This window comes from Lissotriton vulgaris, chromosome 3_1 (assembly GCF_964263255.1).
Source record: "Lissotriton vulgaris chromosome 3_1, aLisVul1.2, whole genome shotgun sequence".
NCBI classification, from domain to species: Eukaryota; Metazoa; Chordata; class Amphibia; order Caudata; family Salamandridae; genus Lissotriton; species Lissotriton vulgaris.
Genome location: NC_141689.1, coordinates 1,255,051,657 through 1,255,075,970, shown reverse-complemented (window position 1 = coordinate 1,255,075,970; position 24,314 = coordinate 1,255,051,657). Strand labels below are relative to the sequence as shown.

The following is a 24,314-nucleotide window of genomic DNA, read 5'->3' as shown; positions in this document are numbered from 1 at the left end:
ATAACTTTTTGCAAAGCTGCCCTGAGCCATATAATATGCTATGTTTGCAGCCAAACAAAACCTCAGGGGTCATATCTCGCAGAGCTGCGCTGACTCTGTACAGAGCCGAGTTCTTGTGTTTTTTGAGTTTGAGGTGTCCAAGTTTCTACACATAACTCTGAATGTGTACTAATTAATTGATAGAATGAAGACAGTACAAGTTGGAAACAGTCAGCACGGACTGCCTCTCCGTTTCTGACACGTGCTGTTTAAAGTTCATGCATTAACTCATAGACTTTCCAATGTATATGTATGAATTATAGGCAAAGTGTGCTATTCATCATACAGTCCCTTCAGAGCAACTAGGCAATATGATAAACCCATTCTTTGAGCTGGGCCAATGCAGAAGGAGACTGAGGGTTATTTTGATTTGTTAGTGCATATGCAGCTGAGCTTGGAAACACTCATGGCCACATCCCGCGTGAGATGGAAAATGTCAATTGGACACTTTCTTGTGCCTGTTAGGTCAGGACTACCACACATCACAGATATCTGGTTGCACAATACCTATAGAGAGCTTACCGCCCATGCACTGCTTACCATTGGTTAGCTTCATTTTCACTATAATTTCTTTGCTTCTTATTTTTATTTATTTTTGTTTATAAAAGGCTTGCAATACAATACAAAGGTGTCAAATGCGAGCCATCAGCGTCGCATCATTGAAATCAGGAGAAGCAATTTTGGGTTACATAACCGTGTTGTGCAGATATATGAAGCAGGTAAGTAGCAACCATCTCTTGTGGAAACAAACAGAACCCCCTCCTCCCCCTCCCCAGGCACTACAACAATATGACTTACATAAAGAAAGCAGCTTGACTTCCTATAGGCACACATGTAAAATGACACAGTAACCTGAGTCCAATTGCATTAGGCATCCTTAGCATGGAAATGAGAATACGTGGCACCTTACAAATCAGAGTGACTCAATAAGTATAATGTCAGTGGGGCCCTTAAGTCTTTAGGCCATGATGATTCAGGTAGCTCTTCGGCATAAATCTCCAATTGCTCCTGACAATAGGTCAAATCGCGGATCCACTTTCGAACAGTGGGTAAACCCTTCGCGCACAAACATTGCGCCACAGCTCTCTTGGCCATTAGTGTTGCCACAGCAACCAACCTCCTGTTACAAGGTTTCAAAGGCGTCACATTACCCAGCAGGCATAACTCAGATATACATCTCACCCGTTCTAGCACAACATCTGTTAGCATGCTCACAACTTTAGACCAGAACGCAGCTGTACAGAGCCAAAAGAGATGTAAAAAATCGGCATCCGCCTGTCCACACCGCACACAACAAGCTGTATCACGCAGTCCAAATTTCCGCACTTGCATGGGGGTATAATAGAGCTGGTGTAATTTTTTTTAATTTATGATGCGAAAGTTGCAGTTAGCTGTAAGGTGCCCAGTCAGTTTACAACAAAAGTGCCAGTGGTCTAAGGACAATACGTTACTCAGCGCTTCATTCCATTTAACGTATGAGGGATGCACCTCCGACTCCCGCTCACGCAGGGATGCAGTATATAATTTAGTAATCATCCCCTTACGATCCTCTCCAGCGAGCACCGCCTTCAGCGTTCGCAATGTCTGTGGTTCAGTAGGGTAATTAGGGTATATATCCCTAATTGCTTGTCAAACCCTCACGTACGTGAAGCACAACATAGAACCGTGTGTCTGACCCACCTGCACATCTAGCAACGAGGGGAACTGGTCTTGTTTATACAAGACCCCCAGTTGCGTAACCCCAACTGTTTGCAATGTGCGCAGCGCAGAACGCTCTTGCGCTGCCGATATGCCAGGAAGTGCGCCATCAGCAATTTAATGGCATAGAGATAGGTTAGCTTTGCCCATTTAGCCAGTGTCTGCCAGGTCCAGGCGGGACACTGCACCTGATTACTTTCCGTCCGGGGGCCTCTACTCCCACCCGAGAGGGCAGCTGCTACCAGCGAAAATGGGAGTATTGCATCAGCCTCTATTGCCATATGAGGGAAAAATCGTTGTGGGAATAAACCAATAATGCGCGAATTGCTCCTGTGCCCATAAGTAATAGAGGCGCATATCTGGTGCTGCGAAGCTGCCACGTTCAAATGGTTGTACCAGAGTATCCCAGCTACAGCAAGGTTTTTTACCCCCCAAACAAATGATAGTAGGGCCCGCTGTAACGTCTTAAAGGAAGAGATGTTCAGGCGGGTAGGAATTTTCAGAATAAGTATAATAATTTTGGGAAAACCACCATTTTGATCACTGCAATTCGGTCCGCAAGCGATAGAGGCAGACAAACCCATTGACCAGCATTTTGGTCTCAAGGGTGGAGGGCCCCCCTTCCTGTGCATCAGCCTCAGAATCCGAGGCAGCCTTATGCTGAGTCTTAGTATATTTTCGTGCCTCAAACTTGAGGCGAGGTTGGGTTTTATCTGTTCTGCCCATGGCGCACAGGGTCCTGACAGGATTATCTGAAGGGGGAGAATGGAACCCAGCACTCCCGACTCCCCCTGTAGGTCTCAAGTGTGATGCCAAGAGTGCTCACACCACGATCCGCTCCTCCAGACCAATGGTGCGCCCGAGATATGCAGGCTCCCACCCACACACTAACACAGGAGGCCATAGAAAACAGGACTGTAAGTCTCGGCTGGAGTACAGAGAAAATGACTTCTGCGCGGTATAGTTACTCTTGGCGACCGGCCCACACTGAGAGCAACAGAGCCGGTAGCCCCGTTGAAGTAAGGTGGCAAATGCAAACCCTGAGCTGCCAAGTCCGAGAGGAGGTGCCCACTCAGGAGTCGCAATTGGAGGAGGAACCGTCACTCCGGCACAAAACCCGGGCCACAGGGAGCACCCTCCGCCCAAGGCCCCACAGCAACAGCCACGGAAACAACTTCACTCAGATGGTCCGCATGGAGTCCATTGCATAGATACCAGCCAGCACCCCAACAAGTGACTGCATGTGAGTGTGAGGCCGAGGCCTGGTAGTCACACAAAGCTCCTCTCCCTCAGGTCGGCGCTCGCTCAGGGGCCTAGCAGCACAAACCTCCAGTGAGTCTTAGAAAGCGAGGCCTCGCGCCGTAGAGGAGGGCAGCCCAGCAACAACTTTGCAGATAGCGACGGTCAGGCTAAGAGTATGTGGTAATTAATGGAGGTGCTGCACAGGCCCTATGCCATCTCTCTGATTGGCTGGCTTTCATACCTTCCACTGCAGATTATTAGCAAACTATTATTTTCTTTTACCTTAAGCAGTTTTTTTTGAGGTTGCATGACCTTTTCAGCTGTCTTCCTCGTGTGCTTTTCTCCACACCTTATCCGGAGTCCTTATTGCTATCTCTCTCCTTTGCTTCTCTGCCCCACATGCTCCACGTTGCTCTTTCTTCCCTGTGTAATTCTCAGTCAAACCGCTCTCTATTTTGCTCTTCTACCCTTTGGTTCTTTCCCTCTGTCATGCGTTCCTTGTTGCACTCTATTGCCCATGTTGTTCTCCCTCATTTACATTACCACCACCCTCAGTGTTCCTTCATCCCACCTTCAGTATAGCTTCCCCACCTGCATGCCATGTTGCTTTTATCTATGCTGATTTCCTCAGCCATCTTGGTTTGATCTGTAAAGCTTTCCCTTCCCGCCTGCCCTCCTATCATTTGTGTTGGTTTCCCCATCTGTGTTGCTTTACCTGCTCATCCACCATGTTGTACAGCATCAGCGGTACTGTACAGAACGGCCAAAACCATTGTCAAAGTCAATAGAAACCTAAGTCGAGACCCATTGACTTTGTCAATGCTTGGTTTTACTTTCCATCCATAAAGGACTAGCCCAAAATAACTCACTCACAATTTTTGATTGGGTAAAGAGAGCTGTATGTAGGAAAGAGAGCCACCAAAGTGGACTTTCAAATAACCCTCAGAGCATTTGATAAGGTCAGGAGGATCCAGGCTGCAATAGAGGAGCAGGCAGAGGATACCTCTGAAGCTGAGGAGGGGGACTTGGAGGTTGTGGATGATGAAGACAATAGTCTGACCAAAGGCCCTGAGCTGCAGCAACCTGATAAGGTGGACCACTTGTACACAAAAGTGAGGACACACACCATGGCAGGGAGTTGTGTTTCATCCTATGACATGTCCCCTGTTAGAGGTCAGTCAAGTTAGGATGGACCGCAAGCTGCAACTGACAAAGTCACAACTAGTTCTTCTCCAAAGCAGCAAATCAACTTCAGCCTCCCAGCAACTAGTGGTGCCCTCTTTGGCTACAGCTTGCTATCTTATCCTACTGGGTGAATCTGAGCTCCAGAAAAACGTCTAAGACAGAAGGTTACAATTTTCACAGGGCTCAAAGACCACCAGCACCCTATGAACGACGACGACCTCCTCGGTGCAAATATCCAGGTTCTCCCACTCTGAGCTTTTCCCACCCATATTGACGGCTTCCCCAAAACATTACCAACCGGCTCCCTGTTATCGATGACTCATACTGTCATCAGGGGCGGTGGGTGACATTTGAAAGTGGTGGGGCGCAAAGTGATTTGCATACAGCACCGTAGCGAGCGAGCGAGCCTGAACCCCAAAAGGGGGGTTTGGGGGGATAACCCCCCCCCAAGAAAATTTTGAAAAAAAAGAAGAAAAATCGGGCATTTTCAAGCAAATTTGAGAAAGTAGGAAGGTTAATAAAGCAATTGTGAAAGTGCAGTTATTACATTAATAGATGTCATAACATAGGTAGCTGCCTATTCAGTATAACCACAGAGCTTCATACATTCACACTTGTAAAAGCCTCTAATGTGAGCCATGATGTTTTGCCTAAGGCGCAAACTGGACTGATTAAGGTAATGCATTTTAAATATAAAATGGAAATGTGAAAGGAGTGTGTAGGAAGACTTCATGGACATTGTTGGTAATTTAAACACCATTATTCAGCTCAAGGATATCTTCTACTAGTTATGCGCGGCAGCTTGCCTCTCTAAAGGCATAGAAAATCCTCTGAAACATCACACATGAAGCATTCTAAAATGTTACAAGTCATGCACTAGGCTGCTTTTTTAAGTACATTAAGCACATGCAGGGATATTATTACAGAGTAAAAATATTTGATGTAAACAAGGGAGTAGCCAGAAAAAGAAAATATGCCCCAGACAGGCTTAGAGGGAGAGCTCCCCCTGAGGGAGTTCTAAAACATATTTCCTGCCCCATCACCCTTTGCATAACTTCCAACAGAGAGCTATGACATAAATGCTTTAGACCACAGACCATCGCTGTTTTGGAGATGTGTTGGTGGGAGGGGCAGAGAGGGCATGGCCACAGACTACTACTGGATAGTTTTGCACGTCTTAAATCTAAGTAATACTGCAACACCTAGAGACAAGGTCACTGGAATTATGCGGCAGAGAAGGACCAAAGTATGTGGCAGGGTTGGCTAGATTATGCATCAAGAAAAGTCAAATTGTGCAGTGTAATGTGCCACACTCTGTTAGTATTACTTCATAACTTTGACAGTTTTACACATGGTAACGGCGTTAAGGCAAATATTTAACCTCACTAATCCCCGATTATGCAGAAAATGCTGCGGCAACAGAATCGCATAATTCTGGTGGTCTTGCCTATAGGTGTGAAACAAACTAGTGATGCAGAGACCTTGTCTGAATGTTGCAAGTGACCTCTAATCTTCAGAGCTCGCAGTGTCACTTGAACTTTGCCAGAGACGTCCAGCGCATTAAGCCTCTGACAGTGACGCATAGGCTTGGCAGTGGCAGAAATCAAGCAACGTTCTTTAAAACTGGAAGATCTGGCTACAGAGGTGGACGAGAAATAAGTTAGTTGAAAAGTTGCAAAACTGCCATGATCCTAATATTCAAGTGATCTACATTTTGAGAAACCTGTAAAAAATGCAAAATTGATCCCTCTGCTACCATCGGCGCAGCTATCAAACTCAGCTTTCATGTGAACTACACTGGACGCCTTCTCTCAAAGTCAACACATACATGATAATAATAACAAATAACAATTCATGCGTCACATAACCCACACAGCAATAACTCCTCCAACAACGTTATGAGTGCTATCAGCAGAAGCAGCCTATCCAGATGAACATGATTATCGACAGTTAATCAAAGAAAGCGGTTACACAGAATGCATAGTTTATATCTGAATCACCTTAGAGGGATGATCATCTTATAACAACAGATATTCAGTAATGTTCACATTGTAAAAATCAGCATTTGCATTTCACCAATTCATGCGCTCTTGCATTTCAGAGGTTGCTGAAAGGCTGTGCATAGGAGAAGTTTTCATCACAATACTGTAGCTCCGCAAGAAACGCCAGACACAGACGGCTGCTCAGAGCCAATATCTGAATCAATCTAGCAAGTTTAGAACTTTACACTGGCAATGGGATTGTGCGGGGTCTGCCAGTGCTTGGTCGAGCAAGTGATCAATAAAGTAAATTCCTGGTTCAATTGTTAGCACCATGCCTTCCTGAAGAATCCGTCCAGTACGCAAGCTTTTGAGACCAGGCTCCGTACTCCGTTCAACTCCCTCCGGGTAGCCTCCAACATCTTGCATGTCAATGCCAAGAAAATGTTCCAGACCATGTGGCATAAATATTGCACCCAGATGAACTTTCACCATGGTGCCTTTCAAAATGATAATTTTGGTCAGTTCTTCCAGATGAACTCTGTCTGCTAGACAATGCATATCTGGCCAAGCAACACCTGGTTTTACTGCCTTCATGACAGCATGTGATGAATGAAGCACAGCTTCATAGATGGCCTTCTGATCAGGAGTGAATTTTCCATTCGCAGGGAACGTGCAGGTGATGTCTGACCCATAGCAGTGATATTCTCCTCCCATATCAAACAAGCACAAATCGCCATCAACAACGGTCTTGTCATTTGGGGCTCCAGCATGCCCGTAATGCAAAATGGATGAGTTGTCTCCACTGCCACATATGCAAGTGTATGACGTCTGCCGCATGCCTCCACGTTTATAGCAATAATGCAGGAACAGGCTTTCCAATTCGTACTCTTTCATCCCCAGTTTAGCCGCTTTCATAACCTCTTTATGGGCCTCGCTGGAGATCCTGTTACTGTAGCGCAAGACTTCCAACTCCAAGTCGCTCTTAATTACACGGCACTCCACTATTTCTGGATGAAGAATTTTGTTGTTCACTTGAAATTGGCTAATTCCTTCAAATGAAGCTTCTTTGCAGACATTTCCACTATCGGTATTAATGCCACGCAGAGTAAGACCCTCACAGTAGTCCATGATTCAATACATTGATTACAGGAGACATTTGACATCAGCAGGCTGAATTTACTACCTAGTAGAATCTGCAATATTCCCGAGTGGAAAAGATGAGAGGGTTAAGGCATCTGGAGCTCTTGGAAAGGATAGGGTAGAGTGTGGGTTCAATGAGGAACCCCTTTCGCAAAATGTTTACTTTGTCTGTTTTCAGAAATCATATCCGTGATTTTGACATCAAATTTTAGGCACCTTTATGCCAACCAGAATAGTTAGTCACACAGCGCACATAATACATAAACACAAAGGAATTTAAGGAGCACTGACAAGACCCAATAAGGCTCTCTGACAGAAAAGTCTGCAGCTAGCACTGTGTTTTTTGGCTGGGCTGCAAAATAGGTCACAAGTGGTTCTGCTGCATTCTTTTGCCTAAAGCCATTTCAGTCGCTGAGGATTCCCTAAGTGGAAAAAGGAAAACCAAGATCTAACAGGCTGCGCAGGGCCATCCTTTTCAGAGAGCTGCAGACATACATGCACACCCCTCAGAAACCAGGTGGCATTTATAAGTGCCCAACAAAAAAGCTAACACTCTCCAATTATGCATTCCACATATGTGCAGGTGCTTGCGAGATAGCTCGGTTGGTAAATGCATCTGCTGTGAAGCTCTGCATACAAACAACAGGGTTGAAATGTTGGTGGGAAATACAGCCTGTCATCCTTCTAAAGCTGATAAAGTAAGTATTGTGAAAGCTGAGTATATTTTATGGCAGCTGTTAACAGCGCTATGGAGCAACAAGTCTGTATGTTAAGAGTTGTCATGTCTCCAAGCGTAACATAAAACAGCAATTTGTAATTATTTCTGCCACATCTGCTGTGGGACTCACAACTGCTCCAAAACGGTCACTGCTCAGGGTTCAAAGAACTCACGTGGGCTCTCTTCCTCCGTAGGGTTGATGAAGGACGTTGCCATTTTTGCCTGCTTATGCCGGCTGTAAAGCCCATCTGTTTCCTGTTACTAATTTCTACAATTAACATGCACTCATCACCAGCTCGAAGAACACACTCATGAACCCCCTGCAGGAGTTTCGGACCTCGAGAGTGCCCTGATCACAGGTTAAGAACCACTGCCCTAAATCATTTACAAGGCCTACGGCGCTAAATGTCTGGCTACATCCAGTAATTGGGGCATTTTGACCAGAAACCTGCACTTTGTCTCTTATCGCCTGTCCCCGCCACGAGTCTCAAAAAGAAAAAGCAAAGAAGATCCATCAGGGTTCAGGGACTGAAAGTCTGGAACAACCTGGAAGCACAACTCACAGAACCGTGGCGGCGTGGCTGAATAAAGCTTCCTTTAGTTAAGTAAATCACTGCTAAATGATGAGCTGCTGAGAGTGCAGTCCTGAGCTGTCAGAGAGCTCACATGTGTCTGTCACCCAAACTGGAAAGAAACAACCCCCCCCCCCTCCTAGGACAGCAGTGGGACAGAAAATAAATCGTGCCCCCTAATTGGCAAAGCAGACAATTAAAATGAGCCTACATTAGCAAGTCAGAGCAATTTTGAACTTGTCCAGACGCACTGTATACTTTTTTTGCAATGTATAGAAGACTACGTGCATCTTGGCTTGCTGCAAGTAATCTTTGTTATATATAATCAACATTAATATTTGGTGCACCAGCCCACAAACTCTTTCACTAATCTGACTTCTAAAATCATCACCCTATGTTATCCTTGTCAAGTCCCCAATATCATCCCCAGCACCATTTCAATTAGGAAACATTTCTTAAAATTTTCGCTTTATAGTGCTTTAGTGAGTACAGTAATCTTTTATGCACTGAACCCATGTCATTAGGCAGAAAATAACAAAGCACAGTCAAATTAAAAATAAAGTAACAAAGTGCAAATAAATAAAATAAAATCTGTATCCCTATAATCAGAACCCTATTTATTTCAAATGTTTGGTGACTCACCTCACCAGAATGTCCTGCCGTGTGCACGGCTGCTTCACAGATCTGCACACATGAACTTGCTATTTGTGCACCTTCTGCACATAGGCTTCATAGATTCACATGGGGATGCATTTAATAGCACACTGACTTGTGGTGTGATCTATCCTTCGGGGCCTGGCCGAAGACTCAAGGGAGAAGAAAGTTGCTGCCCCCAACTCCGCTGATTTACAAGATAGAAACTCAATTTAAACTCCGGGCAAGGTTTGGAAAATATATGAGGGAAACAAACAGTAAAAAAAAAAACTGACGGTGCGCTGCGGACCAAGCATATCTATTCCCAACTGTCGACCAAGCGCTTAGAGGTGATTCTGATAATGCTCCTGATCCTAACCAGCTGTAAAGTATATGCACCAGTAAACAAAAAAAGAGCTCGCACAGCGTGAGGTCCGGAGCTGCTTGCCACTCACACAACCTCTGCCACAAGGGAAATGCACCCCCAGCTGCCCGTTTAGCCAATCCGCCTTAGAGTTCAGTCCCAGGCAGCCCGGGGACTCATCAGGCACCATGCACACTGACCTTGCTCTCCGGTCTTGGAATCCTACGTGCTGTGTCTTCACTAGTTTCTCTAGCACTCCGGTTGTACAGCCAGGGTCAAATTCTCTCTTTCACCACACTCGACCCGGCCGTGTAAGGGGGGTAGCCGCAACACAATCAGCCAACTCACAGCGGTTTCCCGCATCCTCTCCCCTGCAGGCAAGAATGACCCGCACCTACCGGTGCTCTCCGTTTCTCCGCTGGTGTCAGAGCGCCACTACACTATAGCGCAAGCTGTTCTGAGACCGGCAGCACCTGGCCAGCACAGCCACCAGAAGAACAAATAAGCCTTGTAAGGTTCTGTTGTTCATAAATGTTTATTTACATCCGAACAAAGCGAAGAAAGAGGATCATATGACAAAATTGATTAAAACATTAAAATCATTGCAGCAGCAATATAATTCGGCAACAATACTGATAAGTGGGGATTTTAATACAGATTTTAGCAGAACTGGAGGTAAGGTTACTTTCTGCGCTAGCGGCTCAACTTTATTGAGCTGAACCGGCTTGAAAACCAAGTCTCCATACTATGAATTAAACGATCGTTCACGGCTACAAAATAAACAGCATTTTCTGCAATTCTACCTGAAACGCTCCGCGCGTCCTCTCCGAATGTTTCTATGTGCTTCATTCACTTCTGCACTTACCGCTGCCGGTGTCTGCGCTGTCTGAGGACTGCCTTCCTTTCTCGACCCCGAACACCTCTGGCTTCCTCCTTCTTTGGACTTCCCGCCTCTATGACTCAGCAACGAACGCCGGGCCACCCCCACGCGCGGCATCCAATGGGATGCTGCGCAGGGTGGACCAGCCAATCCTGGAGCTGTATGCAGCGCCAGGATTGGCTAGGGGGTCAAATTTGCCCTCGCCCTGTCGCCCTTTGGAGACCCGGGCTTGGGGAACTGTGGCAGGCGAACAAGCACCCCTGGGTCCCGCTGGGGAACTTACAGTGCGCATGCTTGAGAAAGTTGCCAACTTTCCCAAGCATGAGCACTGTAAGTTCTCCAGACTGCGTGCGCACTACGTCTGCTGCAGCCTGAGTGTGTGGACTGTCACTCAAGCTGCAGCAGGCCACTCCCCCCTGGCAATTCTCGGCGGCTGATTGTTCTGCTTGTGTTTTATTTAGATACGGCCGGCAGCCGCGATGCGTCCATGGTGGCTAGTGGGGCTACGCCCCTACGCCCCAATGGACGCACCGCTGCTGACTGTCATACGGCCTGCTGCCTTGCCCCACTGAGAATCTACCTTCTCAAGAACTTTTTAAAATTTCTTTTACGTCCAAAGGTAAGTCAAGACCAAGCCCAACCCACCCTATGTATCCGAAAAACAGTCCATCCTGGTCACCCTCAACTTTACTTAACTCTACTGATTGGATTTTGTCGTTTTGGTGTCAAATAATTTATTAACTTTTACTCTAGTTTTCTAAATTGGTGTGGGATTTTTCTTGTGTGGTAGTTTTACTCTATTACTGTTTTTGTACTGTATCGACGCTGTATCATTGCTTCTAAGGTAAGCCTTACCAAAGGGGGATGATGGAGGAGCGCTTGAGCAAATCAAACACGCACCCCCAGTCAAGTGATCTGGGTTTAATCCATCATCATTCTTTAGCTCCCTCCACTTCCCCAGTTCAGACAAGGCCATATGCAAATCAGTCTGACCCTGTGCCTCATGGGAACAGTCCAGCCCAAACTGCCAAGCCATGTCTTCCCTGAACCGGAAACAAGCATTCTGGGACCAGTTTCGGGTTCATTCCCCTCATCAGCCAGGCTATCTTGAATCCAGTGGCAGAGTGAGCAAGGGCCCCACGTCTGGGCATACCCTGCCAACTTAGGGGGAACAAAGCAATACCACAGGGGGATCATGGCAAAGCGCTTGAGCAAATCAAACACTCACCCCCAGTCAAGTGATCTGGGTTTAATCCATCATCATTCTTGAGTTCACTCCACCACCCTAGTTCAGACATGGCCATATGCAAATCAGTCTGACCCTGTGCCTCATGGGAACAGTCCAGCCCGAACTGCCAAGCTATGTCTTCCCTGGACCGGAAACAAGCATCCTGGGACCGGTTTCGGGTTCATAACCCGCATCAGCCAGGCTATCTTGAATCCAGTGTCAGAGTGAGCAAGGGACCCACGTCTGGGCATACCCACCCAACTTAGGGCGAAAAAAGCAAAGGGGTATCGCTTTGTTTTCCCTAAGTTGGCAGGGTATGCCCAGACGTTGGATTCAAGATAGCCCGGCTGAAGACCTCAGTCTTTGTTTTTTCTATATCATAGATTAGATTTCACTCCAGCATCTATAGCTAAATTCTCGCACACCCACAGTCAAGCCTGCTTGTCTTGTGGACACTCTCAAGGTGACCTCATGCACCTTCTTTTTTATGCCCTCTCACTGTGAATTTTTAGAAGAAATGTTGGTCTCAACTTTTATATTTTTTGGTAAATCTTTTTATTTAAAAGAAACAACAAAAAACACAAACACAAAAGAGAGCAGTTGTTGAGATGATCAAATCATGTGAAATAAACACAAGGCACATATAATCAATATAATAAAAAGAAACATTACTGGTAATATTTCGAGCACATACCAGCGTTAAACCTTAAAGTGTCTTAGTGTCAACATTAAATGGGGAACGATCACCAAAGGGGGTGCACAGAAAACCTCTGCTCTCCTTCTAAGGGCCCCATATTTGAGTTCATTTACCTGGGCATCCCCTACTCTCATATACCACTCTTTCGGCCTGCATGCACCAGTCCATGTCGGCCGCCCAGTCTCTGTGCTGGGGCAGGGCTCCCCCTTACATGTTCTGGCTATATTGCGTTTTGCTATTATACAGACCAGCGAGACCCATGTTTGTTCAGTCCGAGAGAGGTCAGTGGTGTCCCAAATGTTTAAGAGACAAAATCAAGGAGAGGTTTCTATAGATTTATGACATATTTGGGACATGGTGGACACAACCTTACTCCAATACCGATTGAGGACAGGACAGTCCCATCACTAGTACAAGAAGGTGCCTGTGGAACCACAGCCTCGGGGACAGAGTCATTTTAACAAGTGGTGTGCTGGTATACTAGGCCCTGTGAAGTATTTTAAGCTGTATCAGCTTGAAGCAGGAACAGACAGTCACCTCTTGGGGAGAAGCCAAGGCCTCTCTCCAATCTTCATCAGGTAAATCCCTGACGTCATCACACCATTTTGTGCATAGTTTGTCAAGAGTTTCGGGTGAATTATTGAGTATTTTACGATAGATCAAAGAGATGGCTTTATCTGGCAGATAATCGTCTAGAAGCCTATCCTCCAAAGGTGAGGAGATGGGCAGATCGGAGCCCCTGGGAACTGCCTTACATAATGCACAATGTCCCTGAAGATATCGAAATGTTTCCCCCTTATGCAAATGGTATTTTGCTTGGAACTCGCCAGATGGAACCACAGCACCCCTCGCCCACAGGTCCCCGACCGTGGAGAGACCAATCATATCCCACTTATCAAACCCTGGTTGGCCCAAGAGCATACCCAATTGGCACGGTTCCAGCAACGGAGTACCCTGCGCTATTTTACCCTTCCAACCCAGTGTGGCAGTTGCCATATGCCAGATCGAAACTGTGTTAGAGGTCAGAGTAAACCTGGGTACGTGCCGAGGCCCTCCATACAATGCCCGTAAGCAATTGTCGGCTGTCATATTAAGCCTGTCCATCCTGTATGCTGGATCTGTAAAAGGACTGTGGGCCCAGTGATTGAGAAATTCCAATTGTCAGGCCCAATAATATGCTTTAATCGTGGGGAGAGCAATATCCCTGTTGTTCCAACTTTGTGTGAGTTTTGTCAGGGCAATGTGGGGCGTGCTGCTATTCCATAGCAGTGAGCCGGCCCCAGATCAACTGTCTGGAAGAAGTGGGTCGGGATGGGATATGGCGTATTCTGCAGGGCATAGAGGAAACGGGGAAGTACCATTCTTTTAAAAAGGGCAGCTCTACCCAATAGAGTAAGGGGCAACGTCTTCCAGTGCTGCATATCACCCCAAAGGCGATGCAGGGAGGCAGGAGATTTCTCTGATGGAAGACGTCCTAGTCCCTCGTGACATAGATGCCCAGATAGCGGAAACCGTTCGTGACTATGCTGGCGCTGCAGCCCGGGGGAAGTCGTGGGGTCTGTCCACTTAGCACATAAATCAAAGACTTGTCCCAATTAATAGTGTAGCCGGTGTATTTTCAAAAGAAGGCGAGCATATGCAACAACGCGTGAATCGAAGATCGAGGTTTGGCCAAGTACAGGAGAATGTCATCGGCCTATAGGGAGATCCTATCTGACCAGTCCGGAGACCAATTCAGTCCTCAAATAAGGGGATCACATCAAATCCACAGCGCCAAGGGCTTCAGGTCCAGGGCAAAGAGTAACGGTGAAAGAGGACAGCCCTGCCTCGTACCCTTCCCCAACTCAAAAATCGCTGCTCTGGCACAGTTCACTGAAATACGGGCTAGGGGTTTAGTATAAAGCAGACGCACCCAGGCGTCTAAGGACACAATTACTGCATCCTCTTGTATGGTGTGGGCTCTGCTCAGCACTCCGAAGAGACGACGGAGATTGAGCGCCGTATTTCTAGCCGTGATAAAACCGGATTGGTCCAGGTGGATTAATTTGTGGAGGTGGGGTGAGAGGCGGAGGGCCAAAATCTTGGCCAGGATATTGACCTCCGATTTGAGGATGGAGATCGGTCGATATAAACCACATTGGTCCGAGGGTTTCCCCTTTTTATGTAGGACCGCAATGTTATCTAGCCTCTGCACTGGCAGCAGGAATCCACGATCCACAATCACATCATACATCCGTATGAGAAACAGGGCCAGCACCGAAGAGATGGCTTTGCAGAGCTCAATGGGAAGGCCAGTAGGACCCATGGCCTTTACGGACTGCAATGCACCAATCACCTTAGAAACCTAACCAATATGCAGTTACAGCTTATTATTCATGTGCTGCAACCCACTTAGCTATTTTTGTAATATGCAAGCTTCAGATGGATAGAATTTTTTCTGTAATGTGTAAGCTTTTGTCTTATTTTTGCCTTCTAAGTTAGGAGACCTGTTGTAGTACATTGCTTTCCCTTGGTTAGGTTCTCATTATTGATATTTCTGTATACTTCCCTATAAGAGAGAGAAGCTTGTCAATGGCAGAGAGACCTCCGATGCTGACATTTGCTCTGCAGTTCCAATGTCTCATGGTACAGTTTTCCCCCCTCCTTTATGAGCAGAAATGTTTCCATGCTATGGAGAAGCAGTCTCGGCTCCTTGGCCTTGGAGTAAAGATAATAATGTTGCCCTTGCAGGTGCAGATGCCTGGTGTGTGAGCTCATTGTTCACCCTCTGCTGAGCCCAGTACTTTTCCACGCTGGGCGTGGTTTTACTCTGCCATGCTATGTTATAATGTATTGCTGTGATGAGATGAGGCAGTCCTCTCGGTGCACTCCCTGGGGTGTAGACCTGACGGGGCCCATCTGCAGATGAATATTATGGCCAAATAAATATATTACTAATTCTTCTCCAATGTCCGGCTGGCTTATTATATGGTAATGGTATATGAGTGAGGTAAGTCGCTCAGGTGGATTTAAGCCACGCTTATCAACATCCTGGGGGTCCAACCTTGGTAGTGGGAGTATGGAAAGTAGATTGGCTGCCTCCTCCTGTGTGGAAGTGGACGTGGGGGCATAGAGCCACTTAAAATGGTTAGCAAAACCCTCAGCGATCCCATTTCAGTCGCATTGCCTCACGGCATCTGGAGTCACAATATCAGCCACCTATGTACTGGCCAACTCTCGCTTGTCCAGCCATGCCAACAATTTACTGGCCTTATCCCCAATCTCGTACACATGATACTGAATAGCATGGTAGTGCGCTCAAGCCACATCTTTAGCTATATCGCTGTATTCTTTTTGTTTTACCACAAGTTTGTGGGAGGCGTCCGGAGAGGCGGATGCGACTAGTGTGCGTTCGAAACCAGTCACCTCCAGGTCTATGTCTTCCAACTCCTAACATTTCTTTTTCCTGTGACCCGTAACCGCCGCCACCCCGCAACCTCGGAGCACCGTCTTGTATGCCTCCCAGAGTGTCAAATCCGATTTAACGGAACCCTCATTTTCTAGAAATAATCATTAGTGGCCTTTATTAACTTGTCCCATATCTCCGGCACCTTAAGATACCATCGGTTTAGAGCCATCTCGCAGCGAGAGCGAGAAGGCACACCACCGTCGTGAGCCAGGATAGGAGAGTGGTCGGAGGTACCCCTGGGCAAAAAGGAGACTTCACCGAACATGGAGAGTTGAGTGGCTTGGCAGAATAGGTAGTATATACGAGACATACTACCATGGACTCCAGAGTGGAAGGTGTATTGTTTATCGGAGTGGTGGTGTGTGCGCCATGCATCTACCAGTCCCATGGCTGCTAGAAATTCCGGTTAGAGTTTCCCTTGTGGTTTTCTTTGTCGGGTGGTAAGCGATCCAATTTATCAGTTAGGGCAGCGTTACAGTCTCCCCCCAGTAAATTGTATCCTTCAGGCAGATTCAACATGTGGGGGCCTAATTCAGTCAGGGTGGAGGAGTGTAGCCTGGGAGGTATGTATAGTAAATGAGTGGGCTCCTCCCCTACTTCTCTCTCAGAGTGCTTCAGTTCAGCGCGGGGACACGCATTTTGCGTAACCAGGCGCTCTATAAATGCCCCTTAATAATAATAATAATAATAGTGCAGTCAAATTGAGGGACTAACCCTCCCACTGCTGCATAAGCGGTGGGGTCGCCACTCATTTGTTTCGGAAATTGAGAACCCCTTTTTTCACAGGGGCAAAAGTGCAACAGTGCATAATGAGATAAAGTACCAGAGGAGGAGATGAGAACCGCAGATCACAAGGACCCCCAAGAGGAATTCGGCAGAGCCATCCAGGGTGACCCAGAGGCCCATAAAGGGAACATTGTGAGCCGAACTGCACCAGAAACACAGCAGAAGTGCATAGGATAGAACATCGTGCGTGACAGTAACCCCATCAAGCTTGCATGTGACCTTGAAAGACAAACTGCTCAAAAAACATAATTAAAGATTAAAAGAATACCCTGGAAAACTCCCTGGAACCCACCCACCCTGCCTCCCTGCAACGTGGACTCAGAACTGCCCACCATCCCAATTTGCAGAGCGCTTGTGTACCCATAACTAGAACCATGTGGTGGGGAACGCTACACGACCAAAGTACCCCAGAGTTCGGCCTTCCCACTCTAAAGAACAATTACATTTGCCTAGAATAAATCCCATGGGGCCTCGAAGCCCTGAGCTTAAATTATGCTGCTCCGATCGCCTTGGGCAGAATGTCTTCCCAACTCTTTCTCCAAAATTGAGCCTCGAATAAACACTTGATAGGACCCTAAGGTGCCCAGTTGGGGACACAAGATGATTATCAGACAATGTTTGGAAGCAAATAACACCTCCCTCCCGATGAACCAGGAACTGTGTCAAGGGCCACTCTATTGCCGGTGCCTTAACTAAACACGAACGACGGGATGAGACCCCAGTTCATGGCAACGTTTTATGACACCTTTATCCCGTTCTCTCAGTCAACCTCTCCCAGATGGCGGTCGGGTCCATGAGGCTGATCTGGAGATGTGTGACCTTGTTCCTTGGAGAAGCGCCATCTCTCCAACCAATCACAGGCGTCCTCTGGAGACTGGAAAAACAACAACTTACCATCCGATTGCACACGCAGTTTTACTGGAAAGAGCATGGCATATTTCAAATTGTGGCCCCTGAGTGCCCATTTTACTTTGAGGAAGGAGCGGCGTTTCTGTTGCACCTTATACGTAAAGTCTGGAAAAAAGGTGATGCTTGAGGGGTGGTCTGACTCTTGCAGGTTGGAGGATAAGGTCCCGGTCGTGAAAGTTGAAAATCCGCGTCAGGATGGGATGTGGCATAGCACCCGGCTTCGGAGAGCCTCCAGGCACCCTGTGGGTGCGCTCGACAGAGAAATAGTTGGAGAGGGATCGGGGCTGCAGATGATTTTGGATTAAGTCTTCAACAAACAGGTCTGCAGCCTGCTCCTCCACCTGCTCGGGAACCCCCAGGATGAGCATGTTATTTCTCCACACGCGCCCTTCATAATCTTCTAGTCGAGCCTCAAGGTCCGATGTCTGGGCCAGCACTTACTTGACCGTCGTCTCCAGCTGTGTTGTGGAGTGTGTAAGCGATGTGACAGAGTCTTTGTTCGCCTTGACTCTCTCCCCATGTTTCTCAGATTGGTACGGATGAGGTTTATGTCTATAGAGACAGTCTCAATTTTATGTTCTAGTGCTGAATGGACTCCCTGGATAGCCTCCATGATGTCCAGCAGCGTCTGAGCCCGGCCTTCAGGTTGCTGCTTCGCCTCCGCGCCATCTTGCCTTCCTTCTGCACCATCAGGCTTGGAATGGGCACATTTCGACAAATTTTGCAAGGAGGCTGCCTTGGCCCCTCGCGATGCGCATTGCGTCCTGCTCTCTACCTCAGGCAGGGGTCCACTGGACCAAGGAAACAGCAAATCTAGGGTATGCGGAATTGCAGGCAGCAGAGTCCGGTTCAGCTGCATCGGGACCCCTACTCGAAGTTCAAAGCAAGATGGGGGAGTCAGGGCCCTCAGGGGCAGGATTCAGGTACTGCAGATATATCACCCAACCTGTGCTCACCTTAGGTTGTTATCAGCCCCTCTCGATCCTAAAGGGCAGCGAGTGGCTCCCAGACAGCTATAACACAGTCATGGGGGCCCCCCAAGCCCAGAGGGCCACTGGGCCCAGAGCAGGCTCCAAACAGCATGGCGCAAAGAGGGTTGCCGGAGCGTTGGCTTGGCGGCCGCGTCTGCTGCCACGGAGATCACCTGGCCGCTCGTGGAGCGCAGAAAGGGAAGAAAGCGTCCACCGGAGTGCAATTTCCACAGCGGGCTCCAGCGCCGTGTGGAGGTGTACCGGGCGCAATAACTTACTGAGGCCTCCGACCGTGTTCCACAAGGTTAGCCGCTGGAAGAGCACCCCGGGCAGCCGCACGCCGCAGGCACACCGGGTGCGTTGACCTGAGCACTGCGGGTCTCAGGAAGTCACTGGTGATTCGCGGAGGCCCGAACGGACCTTCGACCTCGGCAGGTTCAGAGCAACAACAGATGTAAGTGGGGCCGCCTCTCACAGGGTGCCCTCCTTGGCCAACGAGCTTGCCTCCAATGCGCTAAGCCGGCAGCAGGAGAAGCTGTGCGACGTTACAGCCAGAACCTCGCTCCCCTCCTGGCCAGCGATGTCAAAGCCGAGTGTGCTGGCAAACAGGGTCAGATTTACGCCGGTGGCAGACCGGATGGATCCTTGACTTCAGGGGTTTTAGCGGCGGTCAGAGCTGTGGGCAAACGGATGAGTTGAATGGATGTAGGGGGAGATTCAGTTGGTGGCCGACCGGAGCTCTAACCGGGTGCGGCCATCTTGGGTGTTGGCTAGCCATGCCCCTAACTTACATTCATTATTTATCTTCACTATCCTATGTTCCCATCCTTGGTATTTTTGGGTAGCTTGCCTGGTGTTCTTCTGCTAAACTCTCATATGACAGGATTGTTTGACCTTATGTTTTCTCTACCTATTCAGAAAATTACTCTTAATTGAAAATGTGCTACTAATCTTTCATTTATAACCTGGTGGTATACTGTTTGTTATTGTGACCGTCTAGATGTTGCTTTTGCTTTAACATGTAAACCATATGTGAACAGACAATTATTTGGTTTCCCTTAACTGATTTCTTAGATCTCTCGGCTCGAAATCAGGTTAATTTTGCCCGTTTGCAACATTTTAATACAATGTGAATTGTATAATCTCTGCTCTTTTTGGCTAAACTAATTTATTCTTTATATCTCTTGTTTATTTTATCTATGTTGGATTATATAATGCATATCCCTATGCGATCTTCAATGGTTATTGTTATAATTATCTCCTCCTTCTTCCCGTCCTTCCCCTCCCTTCCCTTCCTTCCCATTAATTGTATCTACATTTGTAAACAACTTTACATTTATATCTAATATGCTTATTACTCATGTTTATATTTCTTTATTTTCAATAAAGCAGCTTAAACTAAAAAAAATATTTCAGGGTAAGTTGTCGGGGCTCAGAGCTTATGGCATTGAGTGTGGTATTCAATCAGCCAGGGAAGGCAGATCTCTGAAGTGTTGTAATGTAGCCTAATCTTAAGAAGCAGCTGTTTAGCATTGCTCTGTACAACGAGAAAACTCAGTGGTGAGATGTCACATTAGGAGTCAAACGTGGTTGTCAGTTTGACCTCACATTTGGTTGCTATCACAAACTCACCCTTGGTGGAATATGAGCAAGCGAGTGGGATAAACATTTAGGAGCACAAATTAAAAGGATGTGCAAAATCAAATGTAGGTGTAATGATTATGTTTCGGCGCAAACTAGTTTTAGTTGCAAAGTCACTCTTGGTGCAAAGGAGACAGTACTGTGGTGCAATGAATTATAAACAAAGTCAGATTTAGGTGCAAAATCACTTTATAGTCACAAAATCATTATTTATGCAACATCATAAGTGTTAAAAACCTTTAGGAACCCAATTCATGCCTAGGTGAAATATCAAGAGGATTGTTAACACTCTTGCTGGAGCACAAAGAAGTTTTAGGATTACAAAAACAATTAAGTGCAAAATCACCATAGGTGACACATCAAAAAGAGACTGAAAATACCTTTAAGAGCAAACACATATTTAGGTACAAAAATCACATGTAGTTGCAAAAATCCACTAGCAAAATGTGGGGTGTTGGATAGTAAATTAAACTTATTCCCTATCCTAGAGCGCCCCCCAGTGTAATGCGTTGTAAAGGTATGCGTAGTAAAACCTGTGTAGTAATAGCTTTGCGTCGTAAAAGTTTCGTTGTAAAGGATGTTTCCCACAAAATGTCACATTTGACAAAAAAGGCGTGCCTCTATATGACATCACATTTTGTTGTCTGCACATTGACATGAAAACTCACCCTTGGGATAAGAGCATCTTGAGTGTAGAAAACATTTTGGAGCACAAACCACATTTATGTGCAAGGACACAGTAAGCAGAATTGTACATTTGGAGTAAATTCACAGTTAGGTTGAGAATCTCATGTAGGTGAAGAATACTGATACAACACCAGATGGACTTTAGAAACACTCAGAGAGTGCAAATCAAATTCTGTTGCAGAAACACATATACACACAAATAATTCGCCCTTGCTGTAACTTCAGCTAAAACGTGAAAATACCTGTAGGAGCAAAAATCCGATTTGGCGCTAAATCACATTTTAAAAGCAGGGATGTGCAGCTGCAAAATAACCACTGGTGCAAAAATCAACATGAGTGGGAAAATACTTTCAGATGTCACAAAACGTTGAGGTGTAAAAATATAATTATGTGCAAAATCATAATTACATACAAAATCGTGATTTGTGATAAATCAACAGGAGTGTGCAGACAAATCATCCTTGGAGCAAAATCAGTATAAGTGTGAAACATTTGAAGGCGCAGAAATAACATTTATGTGAAAATTCCCAATAAAATGCATTATCACCCGTAAAGCGACATCGACAGGATTATGGAAACATGTTTAACTGCCTAGCCAATTTTGAGCCACTGTTATCTCACAGGGGAATACCAGGACGGGTTCCCAAGGCAAGCGCCTTGATGCCTTCGGGTGATACGTGCGCTATATAAATCGCAATACATTCACATTTACATTTACAACGAGTTAGACCTAATTATACTTTACCTCCACTGTGCTTGAAAAGTGGGGCAAAAAGCTCCCTGTATCCAGTGACAGACACCTAAGCTCTGCCCAAAGTGTACATCTATGATCACACGAAGGGGGATTGTGGGTCATATTGTCCTTACAGACATAAATAGCACTAGATGGCAGATTCTGTTTAAACATGTGTAGTAAGCAGATTTATTGATGTTAGGAAGTTTCAAATTCGCTTTCAAGCTTAGATTTGAGCTCCCATTCTTTGTTCCTGGGTATGCCATGAGTGAAATTCTTTCCTTGTACTTGAAAGTATTGGTTGTATACATTTCTCTGAGGAAGGCTCCAATCCAGCTTTAGAGGCTGAAACTGTGGAATACTTTTGAAAACCTGGAGCCAACAAAATTAATTGTGACTTTAGATAACAACATGTTACTTGCCACAATTAGAATGTGTGATCTGTCTCTTGAGACCAGGGTGCTGTTTTTATTCATGTATATCATTATGTTAACCTGTACAACTTTTCATTAAATCATTAATCAAATGGTTGTTCGTTTGCCTTTGGCAGACTTTTTTCACCCAATTAAGAAGTTCAGTCTCGAGACCCACCAGCAGGCATGTGTTATTGGTGGATTGTACAATAGTATGGTTGTCGTCTTTCTATTGAACTAATGACAAATTATCGGGGTCTACAATGCTCTCCTGTTACAGGCCCCTAAAGAATTGCCTGTTTTAAATTAATAATAATTAATTCTGCTTTAATGATCATTTGAGCCTAAACCTAACAGTCGCTTGGAGCAGCTAGGGAGTTATGAGTCCCGGTGAAAGGAAGGAAATAGCTCTGCACCCCCCGAATTGGCAAATTAAAGACAACCATAACAGGGGCGCACTGGGCTCTTCACTCTCTGGGCCCTGGTGCCACTGCGCCTGCTGCACGGTATATAGCTACAGCCTTCTTACAGAGGTATGTTTACACTACACTAGATCAAGTGGCTTGCTTCAAGGAAGCTGCTTCTGGGGATTATGGTGCATATTAGCAAGAACCTTGTTAAAATTATCGCAGTTTTAGCGGCAGGAAACTGCCGCTAAAATGGCAATAATGGGCTTGCTAATATGGGTTATAGAATTCCAATAGAAGTCCAAGTTAGATGTGCATGACATCTAACCTGGGCTTCTATTGGAATTCTGTAACACATATTAGCAAGCCCATTATTGCCGTTTTAGTGGCAGTTTCCTGCCGCTAAAACGGCAATAATTTTAACGAGGTTCTTGCTAATATGCCCCACTGTTCTCTGGGCAATCTCCTTGACAAAGTAAGTGTGTCCCTCACTGGGAATTGTGCTTCTTGACAGATTTCATTGTGAATAGATGAGGCTTTTGGACAATTTCTTCACGGCCATCTATTCTTAAATTTGTTGTTGTGTGTGCCTCCAGTATTACCAATCTCCACCCAGACCATGAACCTGGAATTAACCACTATTAGGGTAGGACATTTTAGAGTATGAATGTACTTTGTCACTCTCCGCTATTCACGAGTGCTGCTTCATGTGTGTTTTTGGGGTGTCACCTTTGTGTCAGAAGTGCCTATCATTAAGCCTGTCACTGGCATGAACAGCTAGCAAGCATTCATTTTTTATTGTGAGGGACCGAAACGCCAACCAGATGGGAGGAGGCATCGCCATCATCCACAGGAGCACCATCCGTCTCACGACCAGCATCGACAACACCCTGACCAGCGCCGAACACCTGCATTTCCAGATCCACACCAACCCGAAGACCACCCTCAGAGGCACCCTGATCTACCGACCCCCTGGACCACGCACGCAATTCAGCGAGGACATCGCCGACTTCGTCAGCCCGCATGCCCTCCCCTCCGCTGACTACATCCTCCTGGGGGACCTCAACTTCCACCTGGAGAACAACAACGACCGCAACACCAGCACCCTGCTCGACAACCTCGCCAACCTGGGACTCAAGCAACTGGTGTCCACCTCCACCCACCTCGCCGGACACACACTCGACGCAGTCTTCTCTTCCAGCACAGACATCGACTTCAGCCACGCCACAGAGCTTCAATGGACGGACCACAGCTGCGTCCACTTCACCTTCAAGAGAACGACGACCCACCAACACCAGCAACAGGCCGCCCGCAGAAGCTGGAACAAGATCACAGCAGACCAGCTCGCCACCTCCCTGAGCCAGCACCCTCCTGCCAGCTCAGCGAACCCCAGCCAGGCCGCCGACAACTTCACGAAGTAGATCAGCAACTGCGCGGACGAACTCGCCCCACTGAGGACCCCGCCTAGCAGACCCGGCAGCAAGAAGGCCCCATGGTTCACCGACGAACTCAAGAGCTCCAAGAAGAACTGCCGAGCCCTCGAGAAAGTCTGGAGAAGGGAACCGACACCGGACAACAGGACCACCTTCAAACTTGCCACCCGGAAACACCACCAGCTGATCCGCGCCGCCAAGAAAACAGCATTCAAGGACCGTTTGGACAACAACGCACACAACTGCAAGGAACTCTTCAACATCGTGAAAGAGCTTTCCAACCCCAGCGCAGGAAACAACGACATCACCCCATCGCAAGACCTCTGCAACTCCCTCGCTTCATACTTCCACAACAAGATCGCGGACATACACAGCAGCTTCGACAACCAACCAACGCACACCATGACCGAACAACCACCCCCCACCACCACCCTCCACGCCTGGACCCCGATCAGCACCGAAGACACCATCCGCACGATGAACTCCATCCACTCCGGATCACCGACCG

The 24,314-nt window shown here is 46.8% G+C and overlaps 1 protein-coding gene and 1 pseudogene across 1 annotated transcript in view; both read right to left on the bottom strand.

Moving 5' to 3' along the window:
* LOC147727762 (C-X-C motif chemokine 10-like) overlaps positions 1–24,314 on the bottom strand; it is a 52,105-nt gene that overhangs the window by 20,354 nt on the left and 7,437 nt on the right. The gene's annotated exons all lie outside the window — the stretch shown is intronic.
* LOC147727763 (xaa-Pro dipeptidase pseudogene) lies at positions 6,366–7,274 on the bottom strand (annotated as a pseudogene).